Here is a 27,764-nt window from a genome sequence, read left to right as displayed (position 1 = left end):
AATTTCCTGAAAATTTTTATTTCACCCTATTCTGGGGCTGTCTTGGCTACACAATGCTGTGCAGCATGCTTTTGTTGTTGTTGATGTTGTTGTTGTTTGTAAAGAAAAAGGACACTTGGGCCAGGTTATTTGCTGTCATGCTTGTTCTCAGCCATTTCAGGAAACTGTACAAACAAGTTAACTAGGTTAAAGACCTTGGTTGTACCAGCCACTTTCATTCAGTGATGCATGGGGTTTGCAGCAGCCCAAGATTCATTGTCAGTTTGAATATAGGAAGAGGAAAGGAGCCAACCTGCACATATGTGTGGATCAGCATAGATGCTCCTCATTCAGGGGCTGAGCCAGTATAACTCACAGGGTGTGTCTAGACTACAGGGCTTTGTCGACAAAAGTGGACTTTTGTCAACAAAACTATACCTGCGTCCTCACTGCCTTTGAGTTATGTCGACATAACGTCGACAAAACTCAGCAGTTTTGTCGACGTATGTAAACCTCATTCTATGAGGAATAACGCCTTTTATCGACAGAGTTCTGTCGATAGAAGGCATTATTGCATCTACACTGTCCTTTGCGTCCACACTGTTATGTCGACAAAGCGGCTTGCTTTGTCAACAGAGCTGGATGTAGTCTAGACGCTCTTTGTCGACAGAAGCTTTGTCGACAGTATCTGTTGACAAAACTTCTGTCGACAAAACCCTGTAGTCTAGACATACCCACACTGACTAGCTCTCACGTGAGCTGTAGAACTTGGCCCTGTGTCAGGTAAGGGCAGCCTGACGTACCAATCACAAAAGCTGGAGTGTCAGCATTGCCACATGCACATGTTAGAGGTTAACAAAAATATCTCTAAGGTGCCACAAGACTTCTCGTTGTTTTTAAAGTTACAGACTAACCTGGCTACCCCCTTTGAGATTTTTTTCCATAGGTTGTTCACTTCATTAAACAACTTTGCTTTGGTCTGACTGAAAGAATTGTTCTCTGTCCAATTAAAATCTACTGTGTCCGTTTCAGTGTAGACACTCCAAACCATTTGGGGTGAGTTTTGGCCTAGGCAGTCACAAAGAAGGCTGTATCCCAAACAGAACTTCCCTTTATGCCTCCGTTTACTGCTGCAGATGAAGGAAGTGGCTGTTGAAACATCCTGAGGAAGGGAAATTGGTGATGAGGAGAAGATAGCCAGCAAGCAAGGAAGAGTTGTATGGTGAAAAGACAGGAATGCTTCTTGGTTTTCTGCAGGTTGTAGCAGAACAGCATTCTGTTCTGTATGTTGCAGCAGCACAGTACTGAGGTGAATTAAAAAAAACTGGTGGGTGGGGAGGTCTGTGACTGTAATAACAATGCTGATGTTCACAAGGGAAGCACAGGGACAGAGCCACCTGGGGACCAGTAAGTAAAATCCCAGGGATGGAAGAATTAATAGCACAAGTGGCCAGTCTTTAGAATAGTAATGGGTCTGGAGGACCATGACTGAAAACTGGCAGAAACTTGTGCAGCACCTGTTTGTGTTAAGCCTGACTCCTGCTAAGGCCATCAGTGTGTCTCACTTGTACCAGTATGAGCACTAAAATTCACCAAATGCATCCTTAAAATTTAAAAGGAAACATGCTGTGTGGATATAATTCAAATCCCAGAGCTAGCTGGAGAGAGTTCCCCGCTCTTCAGATCTGATTTGTGATATAGACACTGCAGTCCAGACACTAGCATCGGTTGAGTGACTTTATAAATGCCTTTTCCTGCCTCTAAGCCAGCTCCTCCTCTTCTGATCAGTTCATTTACTGTAATAGCTGCTGCAGGCTGGGGAGCTGCAACTCAGCAGCATTTAGTGGATGAGGAGTTTTGGCTGCAGATGTGCAAAGAGAGTAATTTTTTTATCCATGTGGCATTAAAGGGTCTTATAATCCTGTGCCAATGTAAACTAACTAATTTAGCTGTGGACTACATCCAACCATGTAAGATGAGTGAGTGGTGCTGCTCTGTTAATAAGGTACCTCCAGAGACCCTTCCCAGCTATTAGAGCTCACTGTGACTCTCAAAGTTGGGGACATTTAACCAGATGTTCAGACACTACCAGTGGTGTGGTTTCATTGACCCAATACACTCAGGTGACTTTTCCTAGTTGGACTTTCTCCAAAATTCCAACATTCAGGTTATAGCACTCTTTCCTTTGGAAATTTTATATAATTCCATAAAAGGGTCAATAACCATAGACATTCATGGTTTATAAGTAGTCCATTGGGGGTGGTAACACAATATTGTAAATATGCAATGAAATCTGTGGTAAATATATTAAAATATGTAGTTCCCTAAGCAGAAAGGAGATGTGAACTTGTCTCTGTTTTGTTTCTAGTACGTGCCTCATTCTTTTGGTTAATTTGCATGTTTGTTCATTGTTCTCTGTGCATGTCTAGGTATGTTAATTTATAACTGATTCTAATATTTTGCTTCTCTCTAGTTCTTTCATCTGAGGATCTCAAAGTGCTCCACAAACCTTAACCAATTAAGCCTCATTATATCCCTCTGTAGTAGGAAGAAAATATGACTTCCCTATTTCAGAGGTGGGGAAACTGACTCAGTTTCTTTTTTTTTTTTTTTATGGGCCTGATTGTCAGAGAACTGCCAATCCCCTGCCATTCTTAGATTTCCAGTGGAGTTTGCATTAAGGTTTAAGGAGTCAATGGTCACATAGGAAGTCACTGGCAACACTGGGAATGGAACCCAGGCCTTCTTATATCTTTGTCCTGTTTTAGTCATAGGGTACGTCTAGACTACAGGCTTTTGTTGACAGAAGTTTTGTCGACAGATACTGTCGACAAAGCTTCTGTCAACAAAGAGCGTCTAGACTACATTCAGTTCTGTCGACAAAGCAAGCTGCTTTGTCGACATGGCAGTGTAGACGCAAAGGACAGTTTAGATGCAATAACGCCTTCTGTCGACAGAACTCTGTCGACAAAAGGCGTTATTCCTCATAAAATGAGGTTTACCAGCGTCGACAAAACTGCTGAGTTCTGTCGACGTTATGTTGACAGAACTCAGTGGTAGTGTAGACGCAGGTTTAGTTTTGTCGACAAAAGTCCACTTTTGTCGACAAAACCCTGTAGTCTAGACACACCCCTATACTGCTAGGTGTTTTAATCAAGCTTATAATAAGTCCATGGCAAATTTTTATTTGGCCTCTAAGGGCTGTGTGACAGCACCAAGAAGTGTTAACTTTCATCTGCTGTAAGTGGACCTTATCTTTACAAACAGTTCCTTCCCATCAGTAGCTAGGGACTCCAGCCAGCAGTCTCAGTCATTGCACACAGTATCGATCCTATAAATCTGGGACGCTTTCTAAGGAGCTGTTCCCCTTTTAAGGCCATGTCGTTAGTGGGAAAAAAATCCACACTGGTTTTTTTTCTTTTTTTCCCCCCTTGTCAGGAAATGAGGGGGCTTGTTGAGCTCGGGTGATCCATTGCTGACATTAACTAGCAGCCGACATCTTGAGCCATTGTAAATATATTAACTCAAGCCTTTTGTTGCATTTATTAGACTTGAGAACAACATCTGGAAACAGATGTTTTCTGAGACAGAGCAAAATGGGTGGGGGGAAGAGAGAGTAAAACAGCACATTTGAGTGGTGGAAATGTATAGAGCAGCCGAACAGGGATCTGTCGGTGAACGGCTCCAGCGTTCACAAGGGACACGAGTGCTAGCAAGGGCCCAGAGTCTGCTAGTGGCAAATTTACCAGCCCATAAAATAAAGGCCTGAAGCTGCTGCTCTTATTTTTGTCACATACCTATCATGAGAATGTCCTTCGTACAGGTATTGTAAAAAGACAAATAAGCATTTGAAATCTCTATCCACTCCACAGTAAGTTACAGGCACTTGTAATGTCCTGGATGGCATTACTTTTACTGATGTTGCATAAACAGAGGGTAGACTTGTTTTGCGTAGGGATGGGATCTATACAGAAAGACTAATTAAAAACACTCTTGAACCGAGGGAAGCTCAGATGCAGATTGAAATATTGTGGTTGACTCTTGGCTTAATAATGTGCCTAACTGCAATTCTAGATTACAACCACACCTCAGGTTTGGGGTGAATTTAGCTCTGAATCTGTACTTTGTGGTCCAGGCCCATTCCACTTGTTGCTATGCTTAGAAATCTCCATGACAGCAGACATGGCCTGTGGGCCTAGGGAGCTATTGGTTCTGCCAGTGTTTGCCACAAGCCTTTCCTGGTGATTCTGCAGAGAATTGTCTCAGGATCAGCCTTTTCAGGGTAATTCAACTGTCCATTGTGTTCTTAGTAAGCAGCGCTTGTGCCACCTCCAGTTTGTAAAGAATGCTATTGCCTGTTCTCTGCACTCTAGTTGTGGGCTTCCCCAACCTTTCATCACTTTTTGCACCGCACATTATAGCACGTTGTGCTCCTTGAAAGGAAATGTCTCAGCAGCCTGAAGCTTTTCTCATATGATCTCAAAGATTTTTCACTTATTCGTACCAAATTCTGGAGAGCAGAGTGGAAATGAATGTGGTGGTTAGGTCTGTTTCTTCATTTGTGCACCACCATACAATGTGCCATGGTCAGCAGTTTCTATTAAAGGAAGCACAGAGCCGGAATGTCAGATGAGGATGAATATATAGCAACATAGTGGCATGGGCGTGCCTGGGACTTGAACAATGAGGGAGGTTGTAGATCAGGTGTAACAGATATTTAGAGAATTGCATGGTGTTACTTAGGGCAACAAAAGTTGGGGTGGTTGCAGGTCTGGAGTGAGGTTGCTCCCTCTTTTAAAAATGTACCCCTCGGGGTTACTGGTAAAATACTATCCTTTACAGGATGCATTATAACTGGTTATGACACAGGTTGATCAACCAATGCTTGTTCACATTTCTTCTGAAGTTATGGAATATGATGTGCACTGTAAATATGCAATTACAGGATTCTTATGGTACAGATTTTCTGCTCAGTAACCCCAGTCTCACCTCACTTCTCTCCCACTCCTTTCCTCCCCAGACATGCAAATATGCATACCATGCTGGTCAGATCAGTTGTATTGGGTACTAGTAACTGCCTAATTTGGCAATTGTTTATAGTAAGTATTAAGTAGCCGGTGGGACAGAACAGTTCTTCCCGTAGGAGCTGCTACAGCCTATGGTGGAATGACAGAATTGAGGCATACACTGTCCATTGGGAAAAAAGCTATGAAAATAAATGGAAAAATGTATTGTTCAAGAGTAGTAATGCTTTCCCTGCTGCTATATCATGGCTGTTTTCAATCACCCAGAGTTTTTAAATGCAAAAGGGTTCAGTGCACACTGTGAATAAGATCTGACAGATATTAAGGACACAGAGCAAGATGTAGAGCTGGTGACATCTAGTTTTGTCTTTGCCATGTTATAACACACTGTGAAGGAGGGGGGCTATCCCTCCTCCTCCTCTCTGTCTGGGCGGCTGTGTTGGCCTATTCGCCATCCACCAATACGAGGTCTCAACAGCCTCCACCACTAATCTGGCGACCCTATTCTGTCGCCGCAGTTTATGTAGTCCGCCCTTGCTCGGGGCTGTCCACAAAATAAACGGTAGGATGGTAGAGGGGCCCGGATCCGCCCTCTCTCACGGGCCCCAGCCCAGGGCCCTAAGGACAGGTTCCGCTACGGTCCTGTCCAACTGGTGGGGCTTCTGGCTGTAACTCACCAGCCTGTGGGCCACCTTCAGGGAAGCCCTGCCCTGGGCTATTTCCTACCCATGTGTCATGCCCCGGAGGTCTCCCCAGCTGTGGTGCTCATTGCCAGTCAGCGTCTGCGCCGCTCAGCTGAGCCACGGCCCAGGAGCAGGTGGCGCAAATGGCCATTTCATTTCCATGCTCCCCGTGCAGCACGGGGACCGGTGCAGTTCTAGTGCGGGGCGGGTCGTCGCCACCGCCGCGGTGCAACTCTGCCCCGTCACACACACACATGGCCAAACTCACTTCTTTTCTTTTGACTGAGGTGAAGTCAGGGCTTCATACACCTGACAACAAGGGCTGGCTCCTGCAAGTCAGCAAACCTTTCGCTCAAAACCTCAGAAATTCTGTGTGTTACGTCACAAAGCCCAAACTCATTGTACGTGCACAACACTCCTGGGCCAAATACTAAGCAAATGAAAGCTGAGTTATGGTTTCAGAAGGAAACATGTGGAAATTGGTGGCTTTTCCTGGTTTCAGAATAACACCAGGCAAACTTGGCAGTTTCCGCTGCACCTCACTCCACTCAGAGTGAGCCAACCTGAACCAGCCCCTCAGTGTTACACAGTTCTGATGTGGCATATTCAGAAAGCTGGACAGGAGTCGAAACAGGGAGATTGGATATCTCTTTCTCAGTACAAAAAATGCAAAACAACTTGGTTAAAATTGCATTAAAGCTGAGATACAAACAGATAGAATCCAAAATATTCTTCTTTACAATTTCATTTGTGTTTTCAATCAGTCCCTTATCTTTTGTTTTGAGATGGACAAGTGGAGGAGCATTGGCCTTTAAATCTCATTTTTGTAATGTCCTTGGGGAGATGCTCCCTGCAGAAACACTAGACAGCTGTAGGCATGGGAGGGAGAGTTGAGCTTCTCAGGGACAGGCACTTCTCTTTCTCTTGTTCTGGTGTCTGGATTTGATTTCACGTGGACTGTGCTCTGTGCAGTGGGAGTCACAGAGATGGCCATCTACTGCAGCTGGTTCTGCACAGTTATCTTACTTCCTGAACAGCCTGGGTGGCAGAATTTCTAGGGGAAATAAGGCAATGAATAGAATATTTATTCAGTGAAGAACATCAGCTGATCCCCGCAAAAAAAGGTGCACACACCAGCACCGACAGACTATATGGCAATTGTATGATTATGCTTATTACCCGTGTGTCAAACGTATGGGACATTTATAAAAAGCAGAGGTAAGAGCCTTACAGAGGAGCAGGGAGCTTCCTCTGCTGGAAAACAGTTTTAAAAACACCAGCTATTTGGTGGTGATTCAGCCAGTAGCAATCATCCACTGGCCAATTAAGCCATCTCTGGAGCAATGCAAGGGGATTGTACTAGACTCAAAGATCTGCTCTTTTACATTTAGTATGAAAGCCCATCTTTTGTTTTAAGTATGGAAACACCAGCGGACAGATTCCCAGCTTCTGCTTTGTAAAAATTGTGTCACTCGGAAAGGGCAAGAATTCCCAAGGAATACAGAGTTGTCAGAACCGACTATTTCCCCCCCTTTCCTGCAGTCTCCTGTGAAAGGAGAAGGGGAAGGGTGGTTGATGACAGTGACTGGAGCACAGTACACTCTAGAGATCCCATTAGACAATGGTCTGTGTGAGGGCTGGGCTCACTGCGAGAGTCAGAAGGTCCATGCAGCCCCCAAAATGACTCAAGTAGAGTATCAAGGAGCCATAACTATCTCCCTGTTATTCCTCTGGGCTGTGTCTAGACTGGCCAGTTTTTCCAGAAAATCAGCCGCTTTTCCGGAAAAACTTGCCAGCTGTCTACACTGGCTGCTTGAATTTCCGCAAAAGCACTGACTTCCTACTGTAAGAAATCCGTGCTTTTTGCGGAAATACTATGCTGCTCCTGTTCGGGCAAAAGTCCCTTTTGCGCAAAAGGGCCAGTGTAGACAGCTGAGATTTGTTTTCCGCAAAAAAGCCCTGATCGCAAAAATGGCGGTCGGGGCTTTTTTGCAGAAAAGCGTGTCTAGATTGGCCACGGACCCTTTTCCGCAAAAAGTGCTTTTGCGGAAAAGCGTTCGTGCCAATCTAGACGCTCTTTTCCGAAAATGCTTTTAACGGAAAACTTTTCCGTTAAAAGCATTTCCGGAAAAACTGGTCAGTCTAGACGCAGCCCTGCTGTGTCCAGAAAAAGTGTGATGCAGCAAAGAAAATGGCCCAAAATATACCATAATGATCACATACATTTTTGAATGCACATATGCCTATGTATGGCTGTGTGTGTGTAAAGCATATAGCTAACACACACCATATTATTATTGCCTCTCTGAATATATTCATGATCATTAACTCTTCAGTTTTTCTGAACCCTTGGGAAAGACTCAAGTTGTTTAACACAACAGCCAGCCTTCCCCCTTTAAGTCCAGCCCAGCATCACTGCATAAATGTCCTTTTCTTTCCCACCTCTTACCACACTTAGCCACTCACACCCGCAGGAAAATCCCTGTCTGCAATCATAGACATCTGTGTGCCCTGGGACTTGCAGGGAAGGCCAGGGAAGGGAATATATGAGATATGATAGCTTTCTACAGCAACTAGTTCAGAGGAATCAGAGAACAGTGAATTGGGAAACACGAAAAAACTATTAATTACCTTAATAGGAAGAGAAAGAGAGAATGAGCCACAGACAGATAGTAGGAGAGCATAGCAGAAAAGTAAGACTAAATAGAGTTAGATCAAGAAATTGAAAACAAGAGTTGGTAAGAACTTCCTTTACCTCAAACACTGAAATCTTTTATCAACGCTCCTTCTTTGTCTGGCAACAAAGCGCAGGATTTGGCACAAGGCAGATATACTCTAGGGTAATGCAAAAGATAGGCATGGTGCCTATGAGATTAACAGCTAATGGTTCAGTGTCATTTTCAGTCTCCCTTGGAGTCACTTGTAAAGGAAAGCTGGAGACACAAAACTCAGCTGTCATTTCGCAGCTTCACTGTCTCCACTAAATCTGTACAAAGCATTAAAATCCAATCATCATAGGTGTTATAAGTCAAGAGGGATCACTTGTTCCTTTCTGCTTCTATGCACTAGGCCAACTGCACCTGCCAGGAGTGCAAGGGAAAATAACTCAAGTCTTTTACCATCAGACACTTTATTTGCACTTTCAGCGATGACATTATTTTTGTGATGACTATACTAGTTTTATGACAGCTGGATTCAAACTGGTTTATGACTCTGGGCTCACTCCTCCCATGCTGTCATTCTCTCCATTTTCAGCAATATGGCAGACCAGAAAGGTTCAGAAAACAAGGAAGCAAACAGCCCAAGGAGGGAGAAACTACATTAGCTCAGGCATGGGAAGATCGGACAGGGGAAGAAGTGGAAAAGAAATGAGATCAGGGCAGGCTTGTAGGAGTGGGTAGAGTGAATCTGTTTTCTCAGATCTGGAAGGCTTAAGCTAATGCCCACAGATTGCCATCTCTGTGGTCATTTTGGTCATTACGTCTGGTATCTTTAATAGGAACTTAAAATCCCGTTTAATCAGTTAACTGGTTACATTTTACATTTAGCCAGTTAATCGCTTAAACAGGGTAGGTAGGGAGACTGGAGCAGCTCCCTCCCTGGGATGGGCTGCTCTGTCTGGGCTGGAGTGCATTCCCCATCCTCCAGCCTGGCTAGGCCCACCGAACCACACTGCAGGCCGGGGACTCTCTGGCCAAGCCAGGCTCACTGCATTGTAGGCCAGGAGCTGCTTCAGCCTGGCTGGGCTGCCGGTTGATCGTAACTGGTAAGCATCTCTGGTTAACCATCAGATGATTTTCCGGAAAAACTTGCCAGCTGTCTACACTGGCCGCTTCAATTTCCAGAAAAGCACTGACGATCTAATGTAAAATCATCAGTGCTTTTCTGGAAAAATTATGCTGCTCCTGTTCGGGCAAAAGTCTTTTTCTGAAAGACTTTTGCCCGAAAGGGCCAGTGTAGACAGCATAGTTCTGTTTTCCGCAAAAAAGCCCCGATCACGAAAATGGCGATCGGGGCTTTTTTGCGGAAAAGCTCATCTAGATTGGCCACAGACGCTTTTCCATAAAAAGTGCTTTTCCGGAAAAGCGTCCTGCCAATCTAGACGCGCTTTTCTGAAAATGCTTTTAACAGAAAACTTTTCCGTTACAAGCATTTCCGGAAAATCATGCCAGTGTAGACGTAGCCAAAGTGCTTAACCTTATATATCCTTGTCTCAAAGTGTGGCCAGAAACTCCAAACATTTTTTTACCTAAACACTTTAAAGAGTTCCAGAGCAGTGCAGAAAATAAGTATTGTCTCCTGTAGGCTGATGTTTTGTTTTTTTGGGTGGTCTAATTCCCTGACTGACATACATGCCTCTGCCTGCTTGTTTTTCCCTTTGATATTTTCATTCCCTCTGCTCCTTGTTTCCCACCCCCTTCCCGTTTTCCTTCCCCCCTCTCTTTTCTCCCCTATTTATTTTGGGTCTACACATCCTAAACTCAAAACTCCAGTCATCTGAAGAAGTGGGCTGTGCTCATGAAAGCTCATGATACCATCTACATGTTTTCTTAGTCTATAAAGTGCTACCAGACCTTTTGTTGTTTTTTAAGTTTATTCTGCAAATATAGTAGATCATTTACCCACATTCCGGGACAAGCTTTGCAAAGGCTTTGTGATTCAAGTCCCCCAGCAAGCTCTAATAATGGGGACAATTTCATCTCTGGAATAATTCAGTTGAAGGTAAAGAATTTACACTAGGAGGTTCCTTTGCCTTACGTTGGCCTCTTTGGGTATGTCTACACTTGCCCCCTATTTCGAACTAGGGAGGCAAATAAAGCATGCCTACTTCAAACTAGGGGGCAAGTGTAGACATACCCTTCTAGAGGGGCAATTAAACTGAAAGAATCGCAGCATGAGAGAGGTGTGGGCAAGACATCCATTGTCAGGACAATTTCTGATTTTCCACAGGTGGCGAGGGCAAGGATTTGAAGGCTCCTCCATTATTTCCCATGAAGTTTAAAATCACAGAATCAGAACGTGCAAATATTGAGTGGAGAAATCAGTGGCAAAGGATGTGTCTTGCACATAGACTCAGAGGGGAAAATGTATTTGTGTGGTGTTCTCTGGCAGGGAGAGTGCTGATCTGAAGCAGAACTATCTGACTACACTGGGGAGCTGATCTGAGAAGAGGGATTGATTATCCATTACCCCATATTGATTATCCATTACCCCCATCAAGAGATGCTATGCTTTAGAATTTCTTCGGACAGCAAGGGCCTGATTTTCTACCTCATGTGGACTTTTACAGTGGGGTGACATCGATGTAAAACATGACCACTCTGATTTGGTAACATTCTGCACCCATCCTGCACAGAGGCAAATGGTCACACTAGATTTCAAGAATGGAGAATTAGACCTTGAGGATTTTAGAAAAGCAAAAGTACATGAGCCTTCCCCCCAGAAAGTAACTCTTCTGTCATCTGTTCTTTCCACGACAACCACCATATGAAGCAACCACTGGGGTACAGATGAGTTCCAAAAAGGCATGTTTACTAAACATACACAAAGAGCCAGACCTAGCTACATAAATACTTCTGCACTGAGTGGTTTCTGGCTGCCTCTGAAACACAGAACATGGTGAGAGCCACTAAAGATCTCAAATATATTTAAAAGGCCATTACCCTATTCCTACACAATCTAGTAACAAGGACTTTTTGCCACTTCTTTTCCCTTTTCATCCATCTACTCTCTCTGTATTGTCCAGCTCACTGGTAGTCCATACCAACAAACACAGATTTTGAATATTATAACTATGCTGGGTTTATTTTTGACAATAATTCTCTTCAAAGTGAGGAGACATAATTAAATACAGATAAATGTAGGGGAAGGAAAAGGAAAAGGAAAAGGAGAACTTTGCCCCCTCCTGATATTCTCAGCTCTCAGGAAATGCCCTGAGCTGAAGTGTCCTGTGTCGTGGGAATCCTGGTGAGGTGTCACGTCTTTTTTGAGTTTTCTGTGACATGCAACTTGGAGCCCCCTTTTCTTTTTTTCCCCCTTTCCCATCTCTCTCTGTCTCTCTCACCTCTCTCTGTCAAGTAGAATAGTGATAGAAATGTAGCCATGTTAGTCTGGTGTACCTGAAACAAAATACAGGACTATGTAGCACTTTAAAGACTAACAAGAGGGTTTATTAGGTGATGAGCTTTTGTGGGCCAGACCCACTTCCTCAGATCAAATAGTGGAAGAAAATTGTCACAACCATATATACCAAAGGATACAATTAAAAAAAAGTGAACACATATGAAAAGGACAAATCAAATTTCAGAACAGAGGAGGGATGGGGGGGGGAGGTAAATGTCTGTGAGCTAATGATATTAGAGGTGATAATTGGAGAAGCTATCTTTGTAATGGGTAAAATAATTAATGTCTTTGTTTAAACTTAGGTGTAAAGTGTCGAATTTAAGCATGAATGTCAGTTCAGAGGATTCTCTTTCAAGTCTGGTGTTAAAAGGTCTTTGAAGCAGGATGCAGGTAATCAAGTCATTGAGACAATGTCCTTTCTGGTTGAAATGGCAAGAAACTGTTTTTTCTTTGTGATCCTGTCTAATATCTGTTTTGTGGGCATTAATTCTTTGGCGCAGTATCTGAGACGTTTGTACAATGTACATAGCAGACGGACACTTTTGGCACATGATAGCATCAATTATATTTCTGGATGAGCAGGAATATGTGTTCTTGATCTTATAATTCACTTGGGGTATGTCTACACTACCACCCTAGTTCGAACTAGGGTGGTAATGTAGGCAACTGGAGTTGCAAATGAAGCCCGGCATTTGAATTTCCCAGGCTTCATTTGCATATTGCCGGGTGCTGCCATTTTTAAATGTCCGCTAGTGCGGACTCCGTGCTGCGCGGCTACACACGGCACGGACTAGGTAGTTCGGACTAGGCTTCCTAGTCTGAACTACCGTTACTCTTCGTGAAACCTAGTCTGAACTACCTAGTCCGTGCCGCGTGTAGCTGCGCAGCACGGAGTCCGCACTAGCGGGCATTTAAAAATGGCGGCACCCGGCTTTATGCAAATGAAGCCCGGGAAATTTAAATCCCGGGCTTCATTTGCAACTCTGGTTGCCTACATTACCACCCTAGTTTGAACTAGGGTGGTAGTGTAGACATACCCCAAGTGAGTTATAAGATCAAGAACACATATTCCTGCTCATCCAGAAATATAATTGATGCTATCATGTGCCAAAAGTGTCCGTCTGCTATGTACATTGGACAAACGTCTCAGATACTCCGCCAAAGAATTAATGCCCACAAAACAGATATTAGACAGGATCACAAAGAAAAAACAGTTTCTTGCCATTTCAACCAGAAAGGACATTGTCTCAATGACTTGATTACCTGCATCCTGCTTCAAAGAACTTTTAACACCAGGCTTGAAAGAGAATCCTCTGAACTGACATTCATGCTTAAATTCGACACTTTACGCCTAAGTTTAAACAAAGACATTAATTATTTTACCCATTACAAAGATAGCTTCCCCAATTATCACCTCTAATATCATTAGTTCACAGACATTTACCTCCCCCCCCCCCATCCCTCTTCTGTTCTGAAATTTGATTTGTCCTTTTCATATGTGTTCACTTTTTTTTAATTGTATCCTTTGGTATATATGGTTGTGACAATTTTCTTCCACTATTTGATCTGAGGAAGTGGGTCTGGCCCACGAAAGCTCATCACCTAATAAACCATCTTGTTAGTCTTTAAAGTGCTACATAGTCCTCTCTCTGTCAGAGAGTGATGTCAGCTCACTAGCTCTTTTCCATCTCTCATTTCATGGAGGGAATACTTCCAATGATAGACGTCTACAATGATTGTTCTTAGTGTAATTATTAATCTGGAGCTCCTTTCCATGTCTAGAGTCCCTTGATATTTCTAGTTTAGTGACAGTTTAATAGGAAGACCTGAGTGGAGGCACCACAGCCTTTCCTGTAAGAAGTTTCTTGCTCTTTGCATTAGGAGTTTCACTGAAGTCATTCCAGCTACAGCTGTATGACATGGATGAGGCAACAGCTGCTGCTGCTTATAGGGCTCATGTTATACACAGCTCTTATTGTAACATGCTTCTCTCTATCATTGCTTTTGCAATCTCTGATGTAAATCTTCCTGTCACAGGAGTTAACCTGTCTTATTAAAGTCAGCTCTCTCAAAAACACTCAGCCATTTGTGAACTCTCTTCCAACTTGTCATTTCTTTTAGCTGCCATATGAATGAAGGGTTTTTTTTAGTAACACAACTGGACAACTGTAGTATATCACTTTGCATCTTTTGTAGCACTCCAGTGCTGGCCACTAATAATTTCTGATATTCTTGAAGCACCTCCTGAAGACTTTCTTCCTTTTTTCACAATAAGTCATGCTGGCATCATTAGACTAAGAGCAAAAGTTCTTTACTAATCATCCCTAACAAACACGTGTTTCTGTACCACGTGATCATGATCAAAACAGTTTGGGCCACTAATGTGACTGAATTTAAAGGCAAAAAGGGCTAATTCACTTCTAATTGGAGACCTCATCAGAAGCTTATTAAAATCAATGGCCTTTCTGTTGACTTCAGTAGGCTTTGAATCAGGCCCTGGTGTTTTACACTAGGTTGACTTGTTGGTAGTTACCCCAGATTTACATGAGTGTAAGCCAAAGAAGACTCAACTGAAAAAATTCATGATGTGGGGACAGAAGGCCAGCTCCTCTGGTTGTCATCAGAAGTCAGTGGAAATATGCTGATCTACACTACCTTTTTTATAATTTCTGTTTTCACAATCCTTGTGATGTCTTATATGTGTTGGCTTTCAGAACAACTGATCTTTTTTTTCCTATATAAAATCAGGGTCAGCAGCTTCAGACTCAAAAGTGGTAAAATAAAAATGATTGCAATCGTAATGCGAAGAACTCTTGTGAACACAAAGAAAAATTGCAGTAAGGAGCAGGTCTGGTATCAGTGGGTAGCAAGTAGGGCAATAGGCATTGGCCCCACATTGCAGGGAGCCTCACAACACTAAGTTGCCTGGGCTTTGGCTTCAGCCTCAGCCTCATGCGGCAGGGCTCGGGCTTCTACCTCATATAGCTTTGTATTTTGGCTGCCTGTATTTTTGTGCTTGGTTTGAGATGTTTGGCCTGACTAACACAATTGCTGAGCACTCGCAGCTTCAGTTGGCATTAAGGGATTATAAAGTTAGCAAATTTTGGTGATGCAGTTTCCTAGAGTAAACTAGAAAGTATGATTAGTAAACTAGTGAACTAGTAAAACTTTCCTATGATTCTTTGGACAATATACATAAAACATAAGAACATAAGAAACTGTATAGGTACATAAGAACATAAGAAATTGTGTAGGAAGTATAACTCTCAGTCTCAGGCTATGTCTAGACTGCAGGCTTTTTTCGGAAGAAGCTTTTCTGGAAGAGATCTTCTGAAAAAACTTCTTCCGAAAGAGAGCATCCACATTGTCAAAGCGCATCAAAAAAGTGATCTGCTTTTTTGAAAGATCGTGTCCACAGTGAATGGACGTTATCTCGCATATAAGCTGTAATTACTATGGACTGAGGAGGCACCAAGGAACCTGTGCTTTTTCCTCTTTCCTCTTCTTTTCAAAAGAACTCCCTCTTCTCTGTCCACAAACACCTTTTTCCCAAAGAGCTCTTTCGGAAAAAGGCTTCTTCCTCATAGAAAGAGGTTTACCAATGTCAGAAAAACCCCTCTGTTCTTTCAATTTTTTTTGAAAGAATGTGATTGACGTGTGGACATAAGTGAAGTTTTTTCGGAAAAACAGCCATTTTTCCGAAAAAACTCTGTAGTGTAGACATGGCCTCAGAGAACTAAGATGGGGAAGTTACCCTTTCAAATAGAGGGGTGTAAAGGGGGGGGGGGACATCCACCCCCTCCCTAGTCCCGAAAGGTTTGTGGGGTAGGGCGCCCCCGCGTTCAATCCACGGAGGGGCTCCCCGCTACCCCTTGCCCCTTTACTCTCGGCCAATAGGGCGTAGTAGGGTTCCCTTATGCCAGGGTCGCCCTGTTATGGCTGGAACCCTCCTACTTAGACCCTGGGGCCCTCCAAACTCCCAGTCCCCGCAGTCAGCCAAGTCCAGGTCCCCCTGGTCCGGTGGGCCCTCCTCCGGCGGGCTCCCCACCCTGGGGTCCCACGTCACCTGTTGGCTCCTCGGCGGTTGGGGTCGGGCCAGCTCAGATACAAGTTCTCCCCCAGCGGCCCTCGGTTCACTCCTCCGAGCCTCAGGAGGTTGTTGGGACGCTCCTGAGTCCGTCTGCTGCGCACCTCCCAGCGCAGTTCATTGGCCGCTCCCGCGGCCTCCGTGCCCCCTCCTCAGCGTCTCCTGCCCCGGTCTTCTGCCGGCGGCGGCTGTCTTCTGCCCACGGGTAGGTCCCCCCCCCAGGTGTGCCGGCGCCGCATTTAAAAGCGGACACCGGCTTGCTGCGCATGTGCGGCAATACAGCCGGTGCTCCTCTGGCTCTCCGCTCACGGTGCGAGCTGCCGGCGCTTCTGGGTCCGGCGCTAGTGACGGGGCCGGCCCATCACAAGGGGTAAATTACTAGAATGAAGCAAGTGAAAAATACTGTAATGATACGGAAAAAGAGAGAACTAACATTTGGATGGAAGACAAAATGTGTGCTGTAACTTTTCAAAAGAAAAGCAAATCAAGAAATAGAAGCTTCCTGGGAAAATACTGAAGCATGTTAAATTTCAGATTCTTCTTTCTGATAAATATTTCTGGCTAGAGGATGCAGTACCTAACTTAGTTTACTTAAACTAAAACAACACTAGTGTTCATTATCCAGAGGTTATTTAGGCACCTAAAATAGGATAGTTGTTGCTTTAGTGGAATAGTGCCAATGAGGATAAGTAATAAATCCTTGAGAAAGAGCATCCCCATCAAAATAGAATGACTTGTGATTAATTATCTACTGTTCCAAGTAAATTATCTTGTACTAAATCAGCTCCATGTGGATCCTCCATAAACAACTAATTTAATTAATTGATCCATCATTTCTGATAGGGAAATGATGACCAACCTTTGGAGCTAAATATGGTGTGAAAATTTATTAGTGAATGTTTGAAATAAATTAAAAGCAAAGACAAATTTAACAAATTAAGACATATTAAATCCAGGGATCAAGGGCGGGTTGTAGAGAAAACAGGTAACAAGCAAGGTTAACAAATAGGCGTAATCCACCTTGTTCCAGATATAGGAGATGAAAATTTAACAAGTAAGACAATATTAATTCATGGGGTCACCACCCAAGAGGTACGATAGAATCTCTCTCTCATAACACAGATCATAAATCCACGGGTGAAGGACCCTATGGTGTAGTCCTGTCCCATGTCATTTTCCTTCTGGTTCAAGATCTAAAATAACAACAGCAATAATAAAAAAATTATACTACAACTAACCCAAAGGCAATACTTTTGATGAAAAGTACTGAGTCCTATGTGGCTTTTAGAAGAGAAAGGACTAAAAAAGAACCAATGGCGGGAAGCTAAAGCCAGAAAAATTCATATTGGAAATAAATAATATTTTTTAACACTGGCAATGATTAACCATTAGAACAAATTACTAAGGGAAGCGATAGATTCTCAATCTCTGTATGTCTTCAAGACTCAGGCTATGTCTATACTGGGAAGGTTTGGCAACAAATGTGCCGTTGATATGCAAAAGTTGCCAAAAGTGAAAACTGGTCAAACTGGTTTTTCTGCCTCCCTTTGTCGACATTTCATGGCCATATTGCTAGCACCCTGATGACAGACAGAGCAAACCAATTAGGTAAGCATCCCATAGTGCAGTGTTGTGGGAAGGGAGAGCTAATCCCTGTGCTTCTTGAGATTCCCTCATAGCTCTGTGAGCTCTCCATGCTAAGGAATGTCAAAGCAGCACAGCAGTTTCTCCAGCCCTCCCTCTTCAGCAGCAATCTTCCTGCCGCTGTGTTCCTAGCAGGGCAGAACAAGAGCATTTCAATGATTTGTTCTTTGTCCGTTAAACAGAGCAGCTCACTCAGCTGTCAGATACTTTCTGGAGCTTAGGAAAGGGAGGGACGCATGTTTGGAGCTTAGGAAGGGGAGGGCAACAGAAACCACAAAACACTGAGTAGAGCCATCAGAGAAGGCTTTGTGGGATACTGACGGAAGCCAGTTCTCTTGACAAAACAAGAAGCAGAGTCCATATTGGCTCTATATCGATAATAAAGGAAGGGGAAAAGTCAAAAGTCTCTTGCAGGTGTTGAAGTTTTTTGTTGCCAAAACTGTGTGTCCTTCCTGACAAAAATCGCGTTGCAGTGTAAATGCTCTCACTGTTTTGTCACCAAAAGGCAGCATTTGGCAACAAAATGTGCCAGTGTAGACAAGGCCTGGATGCCTTTCTAGAAGACACATTTTAGTCATACAACAAATAGTTGGGCTCAATACAGGGATAACTGGGTGATATTTAAGGGCCAGATTGGCAGTTGCAAGACGACCTACTGGTTCCATCTGGCCTGAAACTGTATGAAGCTCTAAATTTATGATGACTTAGCAATAACCAACTGCCACAGATAAGGCAGAATCTAAGAATGATTTACTTAGATTTGTGATTGATTGGTGCCCTACTCTATTTTGCCATCTGAGACAACTGAGGCACTGCGGTTTATCTCTCTCAGGAGGAAAGGGAATTCATTGTCCAGGCATGTCTGTAGAGAAAGGAATGCCTCTTCCCTAATGTCTCTTCCTAAACATAAGGCAAATTGTGATTCTATGTATGCACAAGTGTCTTTAAATATTTGGAGTGCATGGGTTAGCAGAGACTGAAATATCATGCCTATCAGGGAGGCCACATGAGAGAAAATAGCAAAGGATCTGATAGCAGGTTCCTTTTAAGATGTACAGGAATAGCAGCATGCATCTCTGTCGGATCATATGGATGAAATTCCTTGGGCCTGAATCCCATAGCGAGTCTTCAAAATTCCCCAGCAAACAGCATTTTTGGGGACTACTATATTTCTATAACAGTTTGTTATGTAATCACTTACATCCCGCCCCCCAAGTCACGGTGTTTTAGAGAGTGAGCCTTGAAAAACTTCACAGTCCATTCGCATTTAGAACTGACTTCTGGTGTCAAATACTTTTATGTTCCAAATTAATAAACATTTGCACTTGTTATTGGGTTATCTGTTGCTGAGCTGGTCCTTAGTCTTCACTCCTTCCCCCTTGCTCCCACCACAAAAGGGCTCCATAATCATATATCTATTTGATAAGAGGCATTCTTTTTTTTCCTCACTGACTTTTCAAATGAGATCCATGATGGTGGTTGTCACCATAATTACTGATAAATCAGTGTAACCTGATACTGTCCATATCAGTTGTAGCTTCAAATCTGGCCATTGTCCAATTTTATTTCTCAAAGCTTAAAAGACATTCCCATTCCTTAGGGTCAGGAGAAACTTTAAAACTTCACAATTCTGTAGTGGTACTATTTGGAAGTTGTATATATTATACCTGTTTTATGTGTGATGCTTTTCTTACACACATACATGCGCTTCAGTGTTGTTATATTCAGGTATTTAGTAATACTTGAGTGTAACTATACTGAAGTAGTATGTTTTATTATTAATCTATACCTGTTAAAATAAAGATTTTGGTTGTATTTTTTCTTTTCATGCCATCTGTACACAGACAGAGTTAAGTTTGTGTTCATTTTGGTTACTGAGTTCCAGGGATTTCCAGGGGCCTCTTGAGTCCTGTCATGACTTAGAGCAGTGGTTCTCAAACTGAGATGTAGGGCCTCATGGGATGCATCTACACTTCACCATAACTCGAAATAAAATATGCCATTTGAGCTATGCAAATTGCGTATCTTCTTCCGATGCTATTTTGAAATAGCTTATTTTGTCATTTGGCACTGTCTATACAGCACCAAATTTCAGAATAAAGTACTATTCTGAAACATCCCTTACTCCTCGTAGAATGAGGTTTACAGGGACATCCTATGAAGATGTGGGATAGCTATTTTGGGATACTCCAGTACCCCATGAGTATCTGCAAGCAGGTTTCAGGAGGTCTGCCAACCATTAGACTCATGAGAGCTTAGGGCAGAAAGCTGAAGATCTCCAGCACAGGACTGTAGTCCACATCCCTGAGATCCAGCTCTGGGGCTGAAGGCAAAGCCCGAACAACTTAGCTTTGCAGTGCTCCTTGTGTCATAAAGCCCTGGTTATTTGCCCTGCTTACTATCCCTTACCACCACCCTAGCTTTTATACAAAGAAAACCAGTTGTTCTGGCACAGATGAGCCATGGAGTTTTTATAGCATGTTGTGGGAGAGGATTCAGAAAGAAAGGCTGAGAACCCCTGGTTTAGAGCATCCTCTAAGTATGGCCCTCCAAGGGCTACTGTGCTAATCAGGGATTGCTGGATTTCAAGGATGCTCTGGCCATGCTCCTTTCTCTCTGTCATGTCCTTGTCACGCCTTATAAATAGGGGCCTACAAGAGCAAATGGCATAGCAATGACTATGGCAGCTCTTTCCGTCCTCGGGATTCACATACACTAGGGAATCTCAGAATAGCTAGATTCCCCAGATTTTGGGGTGCAACTGGGAGGTAGAGAGATAAAGATCTGTCCCAGATTTTTATCCTTTAAAAACAAATCTTATACAGTGACTAGACTCTAATATTCAGCAGCAGTGAGTTTCCAAGCCTGATTGTGTATTTCCTTTAATCCAATTTAGGCTTGCTATATTATAACTTAATTGAGTTACTCTCTGCTTCTTCTATTAGGAGATACGGTAAATAGGAAGGCCTGACTAGTCCGCTTTATACTATCCTCTATTTAAAATATAAAGATTATGGGTGGAATTTTCAAAAGCACTGGCTCTATTCTGATTGAAACTGTTGGGATTTTTTTCACTGAATTCTGTAGGAGAATAGTTAGGCCAATGCTGTGTGATTTTGAAAATCCCACACAATGTCCTCTCTAATCTTCTCAGTGCTGAGTTTAGAAATGTTCCTCTCAACACACTTATTTCACTAATAATTTACATTGACCATGTCTGCTCCTTTTCTGTCTGAGACTGATATTCTCTAGAAAGTTCACATGATAAAATATTCCTATTTGAGCAATGCTTCTGAGAAAGAGAGAGATAGTCCATGGGTTCAGGCACTAGCCTAGGACTTGGAAGAGAGGCACTCAAGTCCCTGCTCTGTCTCAGACTTCCTGTGTGACACTGAGCACTTCACTTAGCCTCCTTATGCCTCACTTTTTCATCTGTAAAATAGAGATAATGGCACTTCCCTGTCTCCAAGGAATGTTGTTAGGATAAATACATTAAAGATTGTGATGTGCTTAGATACTATGCTAAAGGGGGCTGAATAAGCACCCATTGTAGATAGATATTTCTGAATGATGATGATTCTCTAATAGTGTCAGCGTTTTGCAGGGCACTGCAGAGTTTCATAGGAGATGAATGAACTGTGTGACAGGGAAATAGAAGCTGGAGGGGCTGATATCCCTTATGGGTCAGAACCCAGAGAAGCTCATTGTACACACACATTTCTGCCAGATTCTTCAGCAGGAATTTGATTTATTTATTGAGCTGGTGAATGAACAAAGGCAAATCTTTAAACAGCTCCAGACTGTGTGTGGCTGATTTTGGGATTGCATGAGAACAAAACTCCTGTCTGGAGTATAGAAATCATTTTGCATGGGCAGATGGAATGCCTATTGCTAGTTATTTGCTTTTATTAACGTTCAAGGAAATGTGGTTGGAAGAGGTCCATTGTATGATCCATAGACAGAGTATGGAAAAGTTCACAAGAAGCAGCAATCGAACAGTGGGTCTGTGGCTTCCTCGTAGCAGCTGCAGTTTAACAAAGATTGAGATGTTTAACTTTTTCAGCCATGTTCTGCCAAATTTAAAGATCATTCCTAGTTGCATTTATAAAAGATGACTGGTGTTCACTCAGATACTATGAAGGCTTCCAAGTACAGTACAAGCTACTGTAGACGTACGTAAAAATTAATCCCAAACTATGTGATAGAACCTTCAGGATATAGGAATATACCGCACCCATCCATTGTATAATTCATGGCCCAAGAGCTTCATTTATAAACCTGGGAACATTCTCCTTGTACCTTAAAAGGAAATGCATAATGAATTGCCTGCAGAAAGTGCAGTGATCTGTACAGAGGAGAAACCATAAAGTGTTGAGGACACTGATTAAGAGATGTTCGGAAATACAATCCCAGCACTTCTACTTCATCAGCTACAACTAAAAGCAAATTCATCATTTGACCTGTGGGGACAGCAGTTCTCTCGGGATAAAGATTCCAGATGGAGAAGTTAAATGTTCCCTGACATTAACATTACCGAGCTGTATGATGTTGATATAAAAGGAACGACATCCTATAACAAACTCATTCCGTGTTTCCTTACATGTGTTTCTACATATTTCCAGTGTAAGTGCTCTGTTTAATAATGTGCACTGGAGTGAAATTTACTTTGTGGAGAAAGCATTAGTACAAGCTTGGACATGAGCCACCTTTGTGCAGTACACCACAAGCTGTCAGTAATACAGAAGAAAACACCAGAGACTATCGTGAAGTACATCAGGCTATATAAACCTGGGAAACAATTCTCCCTGGTAAAGTGACTGATTACATTTGTTTTGTCCCCCCCTTTTTGCTTCTAGTACAACAGGATGGAAGAAGTGCTCAGCTTTAACTCTCTCTGACTTCCATGGAAGGACCTCATCATCGAGCAGGACATACTCCAAGGCTGACTGAAGCACATGCTTAAATTTAAATATGTGTGTCAAGGCTGTGCTGAATCAGGACCTGACACTGCAAAGTTCTAGGTTGTTTGGTTGCATACAGCATGTCTTTCCAATGTGTGGGGGGCAGAGGCAACACATGGGGAGGAAGGGGGCATGCAGAGTCATGTGCCCTCCAGCCCCAACTTGCTGCTTGACTTGTATTGAGCATGCTCAAATGGACTGAGCATACTCAGTATAGGGTTGCCAAATGGTTGAAACAAAAATACCGAAACCCCCTCCCCCCAAAAAAAACACCAGGAAAAATTCTGTTGAAGGAAAAAAAAGGGGAGGGGGGACCAAAATTGTTGAGCAAAACAAAAGAAAAAAAATTAAATAAAACAGCATTGAAACAGCGTGTCCCCTTGAAGAGTGAGTGCAGGGATAGGAACAGGGGAGCGGTTGAGCACTAAGACCCAGGGGAAGCAATGCTTCCCCTTGGTTGGCAGCCATTTTGTGCTGGAAGCCTTGCGGAACCAGGTAAGCATGGGGGCTGGGGTCGGAGGGCTGGGGGTGTTGGGAGCCGGGGTGGGGAGGCCGGGCGCTGAGTGTTTGTAAGGTTGCCAGGTGTCCGGCATTCTGGTCTCCTGACCGGGGAAAAAATCAGAAAATATCGGATATCTTAGGTGTCCAGTATTCTCTGAATTTTTTTACTGGACAGGAGGCGAAAATACCAGACTGTCTGGGTGAATACCGGACACCTGGCAACCCCAGACATGGCTTAAGTTGGCTTCTCTCACTTTGCTCTTCCCCATAGGCGCGCGCGCACACACACACACACACACACACACACACACACACACACACACACACCCACACCCACACACCCACACACACACACACACACACGTTATTGGCAGGTTTGGGTTTTTTCTGCTGAAGAGGGTAGAAATTCTATATGCATATTGGATAGGTCTTCTGGTGTATTATGTCAGGTTTGGTCTAAAAAATTGTGGGTCTGATTCTCCATTTCATTGCACCTGGTACAGTTATTTACATCTTTGCAAAATTACCAAACAGAACAGTGGCATTTTACATCCACCTGCACTTAGTACATTTTACTTGATAGTATCCTTTAAAATATTCCATTGCTCTTAACATTTAAAATCAGAGTGGACAAAGGCAAGACAGTAGACCTTCATTGCCAGGGAAAGGGACCTAATAGGGCTTTCCTTTTTCTAATTTCTGTGATTCTAGGATTAAGTTCTTGTAATATACTGTGGAGTAAGTTAAATTGCCTAAGAAAAAAGGGAGAATGTTTTCTAAAAATTTGGCCTGGCATATAGAAGACACACCCATACTAAAACAGTACATGCTAATCCATCTCCATTCACAAAACCAGAAGACCCAGCAGACCTTACTAGGGAGAGCTGCTTGAAAAACTGAAAACATTAATTTTCTAAATAAAAATTCAAAATAGCAATTTGTTTGTCTTCAAAAGGACTCAAAGTGGGTCCATTTATTGTTTGTTTTAATCCAAGAAAGTTGATGATGTAAGAATGTCATGTTACCAATTTTTTTCTTTTTTGGTGACAAATGTTGATTTTTTAATAAAGGCTATGGTCTGATGAAAAAATGTTGACCAACTCTATTTCTGTATTATTTGAAATAGACATACTATTATCCTTCAATGGCACCTTATAGTGTCAGACTTTTATATTGAATTGCACTGCTTGTGTGACACCACCACAGTCTGAGATAACATATGCAGGGAAAAATCATGCACAAACAGGACTTTGGTTACAGACCTGTCCTTTGAAGCTTAAAACTGTGGGCTCCAAAACCAGGCTACTGGGGTGGGTAAATAGACAGGAGATGAAGAGGTGTTCAAATTGAAATCACTAGTCTTCTGCCCCACACAGAGGCAGACTGATACTGGATATCATTCACATTCCCTTCCAACTACCACCTGAGACTGCCAAGCTGAAGGCTTCAGGAAGTGAGCACACCCAGCTTAGAATAGCCCCTGTATTATTTGTTTGGAACACAGGAAATTAAAAAACAAAAAACCTGAGGGCTGGCAGTTTCCCTTGCTTTACCTTAGGCAAGCACTTTCTTTGCTCATATAATGATTCCAAGCTGCTCCAGAATGGAATGTTTTGCTACACCAGAAATCTGCCTAGGCCATACGGTAGCCACTATCCCCACCTGACACCTGCACATCATACAGAAGTCACTGTATGATGAGGGAAGTCTGTGTGGGCTGACAGAGATCAATGATCAGCCACTTCATTACATTACTGTAAATTAAAAAGACTTTCTTCCACAAAGAGTGTTTTCAAACTACCAACAGTTTAGTTTCTCTTGTTTATTAATAATGAGTGTTAAAATATTTATTTACTGGCCTTGTCCTCATTGTCATATGCTGGAAACACATTGTAGGGAAGTGTTAAGCACCTGATCCTATAAACCTATCATTATGTCCTGTATTCTTTATTCTGTCTATAGCAGAAGATATTGCAATGGATAAGTATTGAAACAAATTAATTAATGCGCTATTGACAGCCAAAAAAAAAAGATACCAGATCCACAGCTAGTCTAGATCAGTGCAGCTCCATTGGCGTACATCTGCTAAAGATTTTGCCCCAGATTTTCAAGTCTAAATCACCACCAATAATGACAAGTAAAAATAATTTAGCCATAGTAGTAATAATACTTGGCTCTTGTATTATACATTTCATTCACAGATCTTAACATGCTTTACAAAGAAGGATAATTATCATTGTCCCCATTTTCCATGCACAGAAACTGAGACAGAGAGCATTTAAGTGACTTGCCAACATCACATACCAGGTCACTCAGGGCATGTCTACACTAAGATATTATTTTGAAATAAGTAAAATCAACATAACTCCCAATATAAGAAAATCAAAATAGCATATCCCCACTATTAGTCAGAATTATTAGTCAGAATTATTTCAAAATAGCGTGTCCACGCTGATTAGAGCCTGCCTCGGACTTAGAGCTCCCGGCAGCACTCTGGGGAAGGCACCCTGAAGGCGGATACTTCCTGTGGCTGCTTGGTCAGGCAAGCTGCAACATGTGCTTTCAAGGCTCCTTCTCTATGGCCGTGTCTCACACTCCTCTCCTCCATTGCCTCTCCCCTCACGGGACACAGAAGGGACACATTGTGCTCTGGTTGTAATCAGAAGTGTCTCCATTCCACGAAAGAGGCTGATCTCAGTCTGTTTGTCAAGCCCCAAGTAGATATACTAGAAATCTCATTCAGAAGACTTACTGAGGGTATGTCTACACTACCACCCTAGTTCGAACTAGGATGGTAATGTAGGCAACCGGAGTTGCAAATGAAGCCAGGGATTTGAATTTCCCGGGCTTCATTTGCATATTGCCGGGCGCTGCCATTTTTAATGTCCGCTAGTGCGGACTCCGTGCCCCGCGGCTACACGCGGCATGGACTAGGTAGTTCGGAATAGGAAGCCTAATCCAAACTACCTAGTCCGTGCCGCGTGTAGCCGCGGGCACGGAGACCGCACTAGCGGACATTTAAAAATGGCGGCGCCCGGCAGTATTCAAATGAAGCCCGGGAAATTCAAATCCCAGGCTTCATTTGCAGCTCCGGTTGCCTACATTACCACCCAACTTCGAACTAGGGTGGTAGTGTAGACATACCCTGAGAGATTTTCAACCCAGTTCTGCAGACTCTGTGTCATTTGCCTTACACACTACGTTCACATCCATGTGAATCCATTGACGTCAGTGGGATGATTCCTGGTTCATATTGGTGCGAGTTATGGGAGAACTGGACTCAAAGTTCTGTGAGTTTGCATAATTTTCTCCCAAAATTCATATATTTTGGATTCTATCCAAACTCTGAACCTTCTGAGACTTGTTTAGTCATCCTGTCAAATGCCATTGTCATTTTCTCTGCCTTTGCAAGACTGATTCAAGGAGTGGATGAGCAGGGCAGACACCCATGGCACCATTTTTCAGAGAGCACTACAGTGCGGGACTGCTGAGCTGTGGATGGTTGTTTGTTGCTTGGCCACTTAAGGGAGGTATTCTGTAAACATACGGCACTTTGGCTGGCAAAACAGTTAGTGCCCTTGCATATGTAATTTGGTGTGTCTCACCCCTGAAAGGTGATAAGATGGTGCACTTATTCTTAGTTGATTGCTGAAGGCAGGAAATGGCTGTGATCCCTGGAGGGGATTGGCGATTTACTTACGGTTCTCCAAGTTTTCAGAGTCCCAGGGAAGGAAGGGCTTGTCTGAACATGCAGGAGGCTGCTTGTACTTTGTCTACATGTTCCTCGACAAAGTTCACTTTAATGCCCATCTCTGCTAATTATTAATAGATATAGATAAAATGAGGATTAACATTAGTTCGAACAAAGGGGTTTGATTCGAACTAATGCAGCCCGGAGCGCACTTCCTGGTTCGATTCAACTGGCGATCAGAATAGCGTGCAGGTGAGATTATACTGATGAAGCACAGGATATTTAAATCCCCTTTTCATTAGCAATTTTGATCGGCTACATTTGCATCCCTATCTCGAGATAGGGAGCAAGTGTAGACATACCCTGAGTCCCTATTGTGCTAAGTACTTGGTTCAGAGGGCTCCCTAGCACTATCCAAATTTCTATAGTTGACAGTAATTAAGTTGCAAATGATTTTTTCCCCTCCATGTGTTTTCACTTTAGTCTTACGGCAGCAATTTTTCCTGGCATTTGATTGAGGACAAAAAGAGATGTAAGTTGTTGGGGACAGGGAACAAAATGGGGAGTGTATTCTTTGTTCCCACGTCTCTTGAACAAGGAATGAATCAGAAAAGTTGCTATTGCTCTATTTTTCATTTGTGAGGATGCTTGGGACTAAAAGTTATAAGGATTTAAATAGGGAGGGATTTGGTGTATGACCAAGACAATGAAGACAACTGTGGTTCTAAAAAACAAAAAGGATCAGATAAGTTCAGACTGCTGGACCTGGTCCTTGCTGGGCTGGGCTGGACTGGGCTGGCCAGGAATTAGGGGAATTTTGTAGTGATAGATACTGGTTCCTGACTCTCCTATTGGCATCTAGGAGTTTTAGGGGTAAACAAAGCTCCCTAAAACAATCCCATCTCTTCACCAAGCCATGGGGATTGGGGCAGCTTCTTAAAATATAAAACTATTCCTCGGTTCTTCTTGGCAAGGTGGCAGAGCTGAGGTGTGGCTCACTGAGGGATGGCAGTCACTGGATAGTGAATATAGTACACTTGCACCTCTTTAATCCAGCAACCCTGGGAAATG

General features: G+C 43.0%; 1 long non-coding RNA gene across 1 annotated transcript in view; it reads right to left on the bottom strand.

Annotated features, from left to right (window-relative positions):
- Positions 1–4,313: 4,313 nt before the first annotated feature.
- Positions 4,314–27,764, bottom strand: part of LOC142830394 (uncharacterized) — a 30,598-nt gene continuing 7,147 nt past the window's right edge. Inside the window, exons 2-3 of the long non-coding RNA XR_012905596.1 lie at positions 15,876–16,274; positions 4,314–6,740 (exon numbers count right to left, since the gene is read on the bottom strand). This is a non-coding gene — a long non-coding RNA (uncharacterized LOC142830394). The remainder of the gene's footprint in view (positions 6,741–15,875; positions 16,275–27,764) is intronic.

Source organism: Pelodiscus sinensis, chromosome 8 (assembly GCF_049634645.1).
Source record: "Pelodiscus sinensis isolate JC-2024 chromosome 8, ASM4963464v1, whole genome shotgun sequence".
In the NCBI taxonomy this organism is placed as follows: Eukaryota; Metazoa; Chordata; order Testudines; family Trionychidae; genus Pelodiscus; species Pelodiscus sinensis.
Note: the sequence above shows the minus strand (reverse complement) of the source record. Positions and strands in the feature narration are given on the sequence as shown.